We start from the raw sequence: 12906 nt of genomic DNA on the forward strand, positions 1-12906 counted from the left end.
TCCCCTATACTTGTGGGTCATCAGCAGCCGAGGCATCGTCGCCATTAACGTGGCGCAGAGTGCCGAAGCGACGCAGCGACGCAGCGGCACAGTCACTGGCGCGTTTGAGAAGACGCATCGACGCAGGGTCGCTGCTAGGCGGGCCCGACGACACGTCCGCCAGACGCGCATCCGAGGCGCATATTTGGGTCGGGTTTGCGTCTCCGCGGACGCTCCGGTCACTTTGCGTTTCCCCGCTGGAAGTGGTGCCAGACGTATTTCCGTTCACGGCGGATGAAAACGGTAGCTGAGCATCCATTTACGTCGCGCTGCTGGAGATGCCCTAACAGGAGGAGTGATGAGTAGTCACTAGTTAACTGGAAATTGTCTGTCGAGTTCTCCATCCACTCTCGTCCACAAACTCCACACCATATAAAATGGCAATTTTCAATGGGAAATGCACTTTGGCTCATAGGAGCATATGCTCCCATTATGTGAATTCACATTTCAAAGTATTAAAAAATTGTAAACTAAATTTTTACATGTACATCTAGACATTTTATGTTGGTACACAAGTTTTCAAAAGAAAAAATATTTTTCTGTGGCTCCTGTAAAAAAGACAAATTTTAATGCTGTAACACGACTACGTACAGAACATTTTTTTGTCTTTTTTGTACACACCACACAAAATGTTATTTTTCCACGAAAACTTGTGAACGAACATAGGATGTCACAATGTATAAGAAAAAAATTATGTCAGATTTTTTTTGACATTTCTAAAATTGTTTTTTATTATTTTCTATAATGGGTGCATATGCACGCGTGTGCCAAAATGCCACCTCCTCAATGGGAAATCATTTATTCCCAGCTATCTACGCAACGGAGATGATGGGGAACTGTTGTAGGCTCCTTCACCATTCATCCGCGGGAGGGCATCGGAATATACAAATCGGTAAGGAAGAATGGGAGGGAATAGCACTTCACACCACTTGTTGGTGCTAAGGTTGCACAAAACCACAACTTCGGTTTTGTTTTGCACAAAACACCAGTTTTCAATGCAATTCGTTGCAGAGAACACAACAATATGAATTAGAAACACTAATAGACCAATTAACAAATTGGGGCCCACCTGTAGGAGCCCAAGTGACGCTAAGCCTCAACAGGAAACCTCCACTCGATCGACCGACCGGTTCCGCTCGATAGGAAACCCTCGATAGGGGCTACCACCCGCGCGAGGGCTCCATCGACCCGGTGAGCGGCTCCAGCGGTGGGAGAGGCGGCGCTCCGGCGGCAGGGATGGGGGAGCCCGAAGAGTTTCCCCCCGACCATGAAGTATTTGGAGCCGTAGAACCAGACATCGACGGGTTTGGAGTCGAACAAGCCTCCAACCGAGCTGGCGACGGGGGTGGGGACGTCGGCGGTAGCGGCGCGCCACCCACATGGACGTCGGCACCTGCACCACAACAACAAGTACCCGCAGCTGCACCTACGGCTCCGAACGAGCTACATTCATTAATTTCATACCTAAATCTACTAAGATTAGGCTCCAGGTTGTCACCGGGGCACTTCTTGCGGCGGCGGAGGGTTTATTGCGCGCCGGCGCTACCTACGTGACGACGAGCGCGGCCACATCGATCGCCGCCACCTCCGCCGAGTTCCCGCAGATGAGTGGCAGCCCACCTTCTTGGTAAATATTTGTAGTTAACTTGATGAATTCAAGCATACCACTTGGGTCACATTGAGATTATCTCGTGAAGGTGGATCCCAATTTGTTAATTAGCCTATTAGTCTTCCTGATTCATATTGTTGTGTTCTCTGCAACGAATTGCATTGAAAACTGGTGTTTTGTGCAAAACAAAACCAAAGTGTTTTGTGCAACTTTAGCACCAACAAGTGGTGTGAAGTGCTATTCCCTCGAAGAATGGGCTACTTTCTCCGCGGCAGTTCAAGGGATGCATCGCTGGGAAGGTGTGGACAGAAATGAGGTCAGCAAAATCTAGTGGGTAGATCCGTGGCAGCTATCGGATGGGTCCGGACGCAACAAGCCAACACGAGGTTTCCAAGTTTTTTATATGGTGGATTTCTTCAGTTCAAGGGCTGTTCAGCTCAGCTCATGCATGCTGTCGTGCACGCCAGCCCTAGCTCTCTACTGAAGCCTCTGAACAGGCACCCTTATCGAAACATTAGCAATGTGTTTGATGGGTATGTGTGACTGTGACAATATAGTCAATGCATCAACAGCTAGATTGAGATTCTCGACATTGGAAACGTGTTTATAAAATCCTAATCTTGCAGGGAAATCAGGACAATCTATTGTTAACAACAAGAACGAGAACTTCAGCTGAGCAATGTTACAGATATGATGCAACAAACTCTAATCCAAAGATGAATGATTCTTAAGCAAAACCATGCGCGATGTGTGAAGATTTTAAGCTTTTGCTGTCAGAATTTGATGGATCATAGCATCTGGGTTTATCATTCTGGGATAATGGCAACTTTAGGCGGGAGGAGGGGCCTGGTGGCTAGGGAATGATGGGGGGCTACTGTTATGTTGGTTATGGAGCTTATAATGATTGGCATGTCACTATGCCAAGATGGGTGAAAGGGAGGCAATGAAGGCTACGAGCTCCAAAACCAAGGACCTCTGCTTCTCTTTCCTCGGGAAGAGAGAGAGAGGGCGAGATGGGTCCTGCTGCCTTCATGCAGGCTTGCAGCACCAGGTAGCGTTCGTTGGGGTCCTTGCTTCTTCTCTCTCTATATCTCGTCCCGATTCGAAAAATAGACGTCGGCATACCCGGGAGGCTGAGAGAGGGGCTCTCGGTGAAACTCTTTCACAAACTTCTAAACAACGCAGTTCACTGCGGTAAATGCGTCGTTACCCAGCCTCACCGAGTACCATAGATGAAACTTTTCTGTGTTTGATTGCTTGCATGACATGTTGAACTACACTCGCATGGTGTTTAACATATCTACTCTTAGGTTTTATTTTAGTCTATATTATGCAAATTTTAAAACTAATTATCAAGTTATAATACTAACCGAGGTGGATGATGGTGGAGCCGCTTGGCATCGTTTTCCTTGTCGAAGGCATCGTCTTTGCAGCTTTCATCTCCATGGCTTAGGTGATTCAGGGGAAATCCTAGATTCAAATCTCCCGAATTAGACTTTGCTGATACTTTTGGTGTCGTTCTCCCTCTTGAGAGCATCGTTTTGGGATCAAATACGGAGTACTAGAGAATGGGGATAAAAGGTGGAGAGGTGTACATCTCACTGCATCGACAATGGCGAGTTTCGGCATTGTTGCCGATGTGGGTAGAAAGCATCTTGAGAATCAATCATGTTGACTAAAGGAGATAAGTAAACAACCGAAGATGGAAGGGGAAGATGGACATTGTGACATGTCTCAAAGTTGAAGTCAATGGGAGAACTCTAATATTGCATGCATTCATATCACTGAAGGCTACTAGAGATGTAGACATTTTCCCAAATTTTGTAAACTATTTTTAAAACTATTTTCTGGTGGGTCTAATAAAAATACAAAAGCTAATTACATTTTTAGTCAAACATCGACATAGCATAAGTTTAATCAATCTTATGGACAAAAATATGAAACATCTCTAAGATTTGATAAATATATTCTATGGTGGACTTATCAATACTAATCTGGTACTGTTCATATTAATATTTCTGTTTATACGGTATTTTTGACTCGTTGTTTATAAAATATTAAGTGAATACCCACTGGGATACTTACCCATTGGCCCAGCTATCATCGGATGGTCCTCAAAACAAGACATACATTTTTAGTCGAACGTCGACGTGGCATATGTTTAATCAATATTATAGAGAAAAGTCTAAACATCTTTAAGATTTGATAAATATTTTATCAAAATATATTCTATGGTGGACTTACTAATACTTATCTAGTAGTATTATTCTTATTCATATTTCTGTTTATATGGTCTTTTTGACTCATTGTTTATAGGATGTATCGAGAGTAAGAGGTTGGTCAAACTTATAGTAGTAATACATTGACTTTTGAGTAAATCTAATACAACTTCTTTCTAGAAATGGAGGGAGTACGTATATCTTCGAAAAATGATGCGAACAGTAGTACGTTGGCGGGAAATGAACAGGAAACATTTTAGGAAGTTCGAGGTAAGATGTCAACGACACAGATTGGAGTAATCCACTCGAGTGAACTGATGTGAGCCGATAACTTTGGAAAATGCGAGGTAGGACGTCCACGGCGTGAGATACCGCCGCGGGCTGCACGAGATTTACGAACATGCATGAGATATACTCCGTACTAGTAGTACGTAGTATACACAAGAGTACGCCTATGTTGCTTGCGAGATGGGCATTGCAGGGCAGCAAAGCACATGGAGGTGATCCACTACCACAAGCAGGAGAGTACGAGTAGCTCTTCACCAACAGCCTTTGAAGCCTAGCTAGGCTCCTCTCTTCAAATCTGTGCAGAGATTTCAAGGTCCTGCCTTGGTTGCTGCGACAGATTATGGCACGCTATTCACTAGTCCCCGCAAAATCACCCATTTAAAATTTGTTTTTCAGGCAAATACTGGGGATGATATATCGATCTTTGTGCTTTTCAGAACGATATGTTCAGATTCAGTCGCGATAACGTACTTGGATTACTTTTTTTTTTGCGGGAAGTACTAGTAATGTCATCAAAAACTAAGGCATCTCAAGAGAGGCGCGACACATTTCGGACACCTAAAATGTCCGCGAGCGTTCGTTTGCATCGCTAGGCGGACGCGGAAATGGTCGCGCATCCGTTTGTCTAGGGCGGGCTCCAGCGGGGCGACCCATTTTCGGTGCAGGCCAGATTTCAAAAAAGAGGAACTAGCATCAACTTTGCACGAAATTACAGCCGCAAATTGAGATCTGCAATATGTTCATCACACTTTGCACAAGGTAGGGCGCAAAGTGGGGCAAAATGGGCACAACAAGATCTGAACAGCAATAAAAAAAGTCCAAAAGGAGGCCAAGGTGCTGGGCGCATGGCGATGGTGATCAGGCGTCTCGCGCGTAGATTTCGGCGCGCCTCTTCATGAACCATGCCCTGGTGTCGTCGTCGACGCCGCTCAAGTCGGCAAGCGTGATCCTTGTGTCTTCTGCACGCAATTTGGCCTCGGCGTCTGCCTTTTTTGCCTCCACGTCCATCCTTTGGACCTCAATGACCTCCTTCGCGAGGTTGTGGTAGATGGCAGTTGTGACCTCTTTTTCCAGACGCCTCTTCTCGTCCCTAGCAGCCAAGGTGGCAAGATTCCCGGCTATTATCTTCTCCATGCTCTGAGTGGACGCAATGGCCTGCGCCTCCCGGGCTAGATCGGCCTTGGTAGCCTTATGGCCTCGGGGACGAGGTGGAAGGGATGGACGACCTTGATCGTCGTCTTCGCCGTCGAGGTTGACTGCTGTTCCATTCCTCACAGCTTCGTTGTAGGACGCAAAGCTTGTCTTCCACTTCTCCGCGTCCTTGAGCACATCCCAGCAATGGACCATATGGAAGCCCTTCTTATGCGTCGCCCTGAACTTCTCCAAGGCGCGGGGTACCTGCAATCATAGCCGCCAATGATGTACATAGAATGATGCAAATAGTGTAGAATGATGATGGTTGTATCGTGTTTACCACTGAAACGACGCCAGTGCCGCTTACGGGGTGGTTCTTAGCATGTTCGACCGCTGAGCAGAACTTGCTTGTCTCTTGTTTGATGTAGTTCCATCTTTTTCGGAGGGACTCTTCGGTCCGAGGGCTTGGGATATGGTAGGGCGGGTGCATCTTGGTCTCGTTGTACTGCTGCAAGATCTTGGCCAAATAGACCTTGCCCTTTTGCTGCGCGCCATTAATACAATCATGGCTCGTTGCCAGCCACGCTTCGCACAAACACTTGTCCTCGTCGTCGACGAAGCCTTGTGTCCTACGGCTCTCCCCCTTCTTCTTGGTATTCTTCTTGGTAGAAATGTTCGTGGGGACAGGCTGTGTTGGCGCGTCGTCGAAGTCGTCGACGGACACGGGTGTTGGCTGCGTCTGCTGGGTGGCGAACAGCCGTGCGGTTTCGATGTCCTCCGCATCTTGCGTTGGTGCCCACTCATCATACGGGCCTGTCCCGGCACGATCATCGCGAATGAAGCCGCCGCCGAAGATAATGGCATGGATGTCTGTCTCATGGCGGTCCTTCCAATAGTCCTACGAATGACCAGACATCAAACGCATGATACACGGCAGTCGCACACATTGACATAGCTCACGTACCGGGTCGTCCATCGTCGGGGCAGGCGGCGCCATTTCGTCGAACAGGATGCGGGGCTGTGGCATGCTCTCCTCCGGCACCTGGCGCGTCTTGCGTGTCGCGCCCGGGCAGGAGTCACCGCTTCTAGGCGTCCGGTTGAGGTCGGGAACCGCTGCCCCGTTGAACTGCTCCGGCACCCCGGTCAACTGCACCGGCGGCAGGCCGGAGGAGAACCAAGACGTCGGGTGGACCTGCAAGGGACCGGGAGTTCCAGGACGCAGCTGGGAACTTACCGAGCTCACCGACAAGGCCGGAGGAGCGACGCCGGCGATCCCCTCTCTCTTGACGAGCATGTAGCCCTCCGCTAAGGTCGGATGGGGGGCTACTTGCGCGACGCCGACTTTGATCTGCATATGCCAGGCCTGCTGGTTGGCGGCCGCGGCAGTCTTGTTCTTCTGCTTGCGCCGGCCGCAACGCTTCGCGGCCTCGATGACTCTCTCCTCCTTGGAGAGCACCTTCTTTGCCGCCTTCGGCTTTGCCTCCCGGCCGCCGCCGGTGGCGGCCCGCTTTGCTTCCGCCGGAGTTGCACCCTCCATTGTGGCTATGGTCGTGGCTACGGGGGAGTGTGGGGCGGCGGCGGGTGCGAGGGTTTGCTCCGCATCCATGGCGGTGGCTGCGGCGGCGAGGACGTCCATCGCTTCTGGACTGCTCGCGCCGGTCTAGTTTGATATTTCGCGCGGGGAATGGCCAGTGGCAGGAATAATATAGGCCTCCCTGCCACTGACGCGCGGGTCCTACATCTTTTTCGGCGGACACTCGGCGCGACCGCGGAGCGTCCGCGGAGCAGACGGTCCGGTCACTTTGCGTCGCCCCGCTGGAGCAGGGCCCAGACGCATTTTCGGTCACGGCGGATGCAAACGGTCGCTCAGCGTCCGTTTGCGTCGCGCCGCTGGAGATGCCCTAAGGTTGAACGATTCGAAATTTGCAATGGAGCCGAAGAAAATAGTCATTCCAAATGGCTTTTCTTGAAGAATTTTGAACACAAAGAACGTGCCAGTCATATCCTTACACTATTGCACATAAACTTTTAGGAGAAAAAGTTTCCGTACGGCCTGTGTAAATAAAAATAAAACAAACCTAGTGCCTCAAACTCACTTTTTATTGCACTGCTTCTTACTTATTCTTGTCTATGCACAAAAAATGTCTCGTTCATGATACTTCCTAGAAATGTAAAAGAGGCAAACATGTGCAATGCCATATGATTCATTTTTTAAATCTTAAACATTTTTTAAATATACTATTCATTTGAGAGCATATGCTCTTGGGAGCCAAAATGCCATCCTTGAATAATACAAATGTCTCTGCCAAAACATGTCATGCTCTGAGATTGTCCCTATGGTGTTCATGTTCACCTGCTCGATTTGGTAATTTTTTACCGATTGTACTTTTCGTTTTTCTTTTTCTATGAGTCTTCTCTCAGTAACCACTCACGATCCCTGCATTCCTTACCCTAGGCGGCTCAAGTGACGTCCAATCCCGATGCTTATTAGCTCTCTTACCCTAACCCTCTTTCGGTGAGCGCCGTAGGCAAAGGTTATGTGGTGTTGTCAGCGACAATGGTGGTTTGATTGTCGAGCACCGTGAGTTGGCAGCGGCCTCAACTCCACGCGCGAGGTGGGCGACGCCCATGCCGAATGTGAGTAGGAATAGCATTGGGTGAAACGATATTGTCGTTGTTAGCTAGATGGATGGGGATAAGAGGTGTATTTGACATTGTTTCCTCATTGTAGGCATCATAGTAGATACATGTCTTTGCTAATTTTAGTGGGATGTAGTCGGCTCCAAGTGTGGTCAACATACATGCATCAGGGACTTGGTGGTGTGCTTCATCATTCTTCTTGTGTTCGACGAGGCCCATACTCTTTCCCTTTGGGTTCTTGCTTATTCACTGGGATCAACAAGTGCAATGCATGTTTGCTTTGCACGGTGACTCCCGAAACCTAGCCTAGTTAAGCGTTGTGGATGTGGAGTTTACGGTCTTACTTGATTTCTTCTAGGCTGGATCAATTCTCTTCTTCTTTATGCAATAATATAGGAGCTCTCCTCCAGCAATGCTTGGTCGAGCTCCGTTGTGTGTCGCAAGATCGACATGATTGCATGGTCATCAGTTTATCGAGGAGCATGCTACGTGTTTGCACATGTTGGACGCAATACATGAGAGACGATCTAGCGTGTCGTGGTGAAATCAGCTGCTAGGGGAGATTGTTCCGCACAACCCTACGTTGATTCGATGGGATGGTGACAATGCATCCCCGGGAATGGAACATGATGTCGCCACCCCTCTCATTCCCGACCCACCATCCTTTTTACGTACCAATATTGTGCCCCTCCTTTTCAAATACAGTGGAGAACAATTTCGCGGTTCTATATATGTATGTGCTCACAACCCGAGTTAATGTGGACATCATTTTTATGTTTCCCATTTATCTTTTTATAGCCTTCAACCTTTTTCACGGGGATTTGTGGTGCACCCGGTGCACACAATCTTCTTACATCTTTTTTCAAGTTTCAAAGATATACTAAATTCTGTTACAAGTAGGGATGCAAGAAGGCAACCCACAAACCAAGCTTTGTCGAAGGGAGTAAGTGAACTCGGTGTGATTTCTCTCTTAACATGAGGTTGCCTTCTGATATGGTTATGTGCGGGCTTTTGCGGGATCTCGCTTGCGAACTTACAAGCTAGAAACAGACATACATACAAAGTTCCAACTTCAATATGAATACATACCTTGAAAAAAAAATAAGACAATTCAGAGTGTGAATAACAGATAGCAGTTTGGGCCTTACATTAGCCCATTTTGTTTTGTAGCACTAAATTTCTTACTTTACTTCTTGTTTTTGTTTTGAACGCGGATCCGAAATTTTAGATAAATCTATGTTGCTACTCAAACCTTGTATATTTCTAGAATTCTTTAGCAATTATATTTAGGACAACCTGGGTCTTGTGCACCGGGTATGCTCTTTCTCCAACGCCAGAAAATCTATGGATCGCCCAGCTACCAGTACCAGGTCGACCGTTCTACAGTCTACACCGCGTCCAGACTCCAGACAGCCGGCCACCATCACGATACCGACTACGCCGGCGCTGGAACACTCAAAAATTCAATGAACTCACAGACACAAGTGGAACAAACTCTGATTGACATCAAGCTGGCTAAGCTATCAGTACTGTACTTATTTTTTTTCTTCTGGCCCTACGCACCAATGGTTGCCGTCCGTGACAAATAAATTTCACTGCAAGGGATAGACATAGAGACAAAATGTAGTGTCAAGATAGAGATTTTGATGGAAATTACTTACAGTGTCAGTGACAGAAATCCTTTTTTGGCCCTCTTCTGGTCGTGCGCAGACGACATTTATGGTCACGGCCTCTGTTCCTGAGTCAAATTCAACAATGTTCAGGTGGCCTCTTCCTACCTCCGACATTTTTGACAGCAGTCAGTGCGTCTGGGTCAGTAAAGATAATGGATGTAAAACTGTATATTGGGTATCTTGCAACACTGTTCGTAAGGAACGTGGTAATAAATTTAAGTTTATTCTTTTTACGAATATAATAATAATGGATTTAAGTATGAATCATCCTGACTTCACTTAACTCCCTGTTGTTCTCGAATATTTCCGTGCTTTAACTTCTTCAGACTTCATAGGGCCAGCTAAGAGAGACTACTTATTAGTCTAGCGGTTGACTGAGTTATTAGGACCTCCAAGTTGCATATATTTGTGCTCCCCGATTGTTCATGCTGCAGCATGACGCATTCCTAAATTTTGCCCCATATCATGGGATAAGTAAGCAATTTTTTTTAGTTGTATCGACTCAGTTGCTCACTAATTGATATTTACGGTGTTCTCTCTGTCAATTGGAGAACTTTATCCATGGGAGATACTTGAATACTCGATTATAAAGAAGAACCGGCCTGTATTGAATGGTTAGGAGGACATGGTACATATACCATCAGGAAGCAAACTCTAGGTTTGACGTTTTGATGTTTCTTAAATGTGAAATACATTTTAGTTGGAGAAGATATTCCTGTCGATAGCGAGTAGTATGTGGTGACTTCATCAATCTGAAGAACCGCCGACTCCCAAATATTATGTTTATACTCATAGAGGTAAGGAGTACGTGTATGTTCTTGTATGTGTGCATTCTTAAGAATGGGTATATTTACGTATTTGTGAGCGTATGTATATGTATTGGGTTCCTCAAAAAACTTAATTACAGTAGTTTTGGTAGTTATCAGCTAGTTATTGGTCAAGTCCTACACCACCAGATTCACATAGTGGTTCGCCCACTTGAGTTGCAAGTTGGGTTGCAACTAGAAAAATGCATTCGAACCGTTAAATTTGCTTTGTGATACGATGAGTTGCAATGCAACTGATATTTTTAGTTGCAAGTTAAATTGTAACTAGAAAAAATGCCTCCTGGCCATTAGATTTGCTTTGTGATTCTTGCTAATGGTGATTACAACTAAGATCCGTTCACATCATCTCAGAACTAAGTTATCGTCAGTCAATTAAAAAGTTAGTCAAACCTTAATTATAAAAGGGAAAATGCTAAGACATTGCATACAAAGGGAAGATGGCATGTTTTGGGAATGATGAACATGAATCTTGCAAACAGAGAACTCATATCCTTGTGAAGCTATATAGGGTGTGTTTGGCAGACTGGGGCAACTCAGAAATTCCCATCTCAACAGAGATTTCGAGAGAAACATGTGTTTGTTAGCCCGGGTCAACTCATCTTAGCTATGCCCACTTCATACCGAAAAGGCTCCTCGGCCAGCCCGTTGTGAAGCTCAAATCGAGCTTCACAACCCAGAGCTTCACACCCAGCCTGGGCGAGCTCATCCCGCAAAAATCCCCAGACGCCCTTCCCCAGCTAGCTCGCGCACCCCAAACCCTCAGCCACACGACTTCTCTCTCGTCATTCTTTTTTTCACCCCAAATACATGGCCGCCTCCCTCCCTCTCAGTCCCGATCATCGCGCCGCCAGGCTCCGAGCACCGCGCCCCCAGGCCCCAAAGATCGCGCCGACAACAGGGACGAGTCACGCCGCCGCCAGTGACGACTCGTGTCGTCCTCTAGCCATCCCGCCGTGGCTAGAGCGCCCCCACTACTCTCCGACAACCACGCCGCCATGCCCCGAAAACCGCACCGCCGCCACCAAGGCCAACTTGAGCCGCCGCCAGGCCACCCTCCCGTCGTGGCTAAAGCGCCGACAAGGTCTCCACCGGCAGGGTTTCATTGACCTTTTTGTAAAAAGTTGGCATGTTTGTAAAACTTTCCCTAATTGAATTATTGTGTATTTTTAAAGTGTGTATTTTATATTTAGATATAGTCTCAACTTTGTTCAAATATTAATTTTTTGCTAAAATGAATTGTGGTGGTATCCTCACCATCTCATCTCATACAAGTGCTACCAAACAACATCTCATGTTGTCTAATACATGTGCTACCAAACAACATCTCATTTTTTTGAGGGGTAAAGCTCTCTTTATTTCTCAATAAACATAGGTACAATCATAATGTCTGGAGATTGTAGCAGCCACACCCGGCGCCCATGTGATAAATCTAGAGAGCTCTTAGCTAAATCATAAGCATGAATATTAGAATTTATCCGTTCATGTATAAAACTAATACCTATAAAATTTCCTCTATGCATATTTATTCCTCTCAAACCGAAACATATCTCGGTAAGCTTCTATTCTTCAAAGAATTGATCACTTCCAAACAGTCAGTAGCTATCACACTTTTGGTTATACAGAGATCAACAGCCAGAGATAGTGCTTCCCTACATGCAACTGCTTCCAAAGTTGCAGTATCCGAGATACCAGGACACGCCAAGACCGAATATCCTACATATTCACCATTTGGGGAGCAACATATAGCTGCTACAACACCCCTCTTCTCCGTTCTGCTCACTGCTGATCCAGTCTGGAACCACTAGTCGACTAGCATGAGCAGCAACAGTAGTTCTCTGCGGTACATAAATCAAGTTCAATTCCTCCTTGAATTTTCCAATGAATTTGAAGGCGGCAAACGGACTTTTAAAAATCTCTTCGTGGATAGCTTTACGTCTCGCTGACCGTACCGTCCATAATGTGATGACTGTTGTGACTAGCTGATCATGATGAAGAGATTCTAGCAGTGAAAGTATCCACTCCTTTGCATTATTACAAAGAGAACAACATATCCTCTGAGTTTAACTTGGTTAGGTTCATCATGTATGAGAGGAGATAGTCATTCTCGGTTGGATCGAGACCAAACACATCCAAAGTATTTGGGCCACAACTCGGAAAATGGGAAAGCAGGAGTGGAGAGCTACACCATGAATCCATCGCTACAATAGGCCGGGATAGTAGCTGATTAATGGGCCAGTGCAGGCTTTCGATCAAGGTGGGCCAAAAGCTAGGCCGAGAGGAAACCCTAGACACCGCGGACCAACCGGGCCAAGCCCACGTACCAATCCCGGCCCGCACTCCCGCGAGGGTTTTGATTGAAGCCGCCAGTGGGAGCGAGGAGGAAGAAGAAAGCACCACAAACCCTCGCCCCCCACAGAGCCGCAGCGCCGCCTCAGTCCCCGAGCGCGCGATCCGCCCTTCCAGAGGCTCCTCCTTCC

This window comes from Lolium rigidum, chromosome 1 (assembly GCF_022539505.1).
Source record: "Lolium rigidum isolate FL_2022 chromosome 1, APGP_CSIRO_Lrig_0.1, whole genome shotgun sequence".
Lineage (NCBI taxonomy): Eukaryota > Viridiplantae > Streptophyta > Magnoliopsida > Poales > Poaceae > Lolium > Lolium rigidum.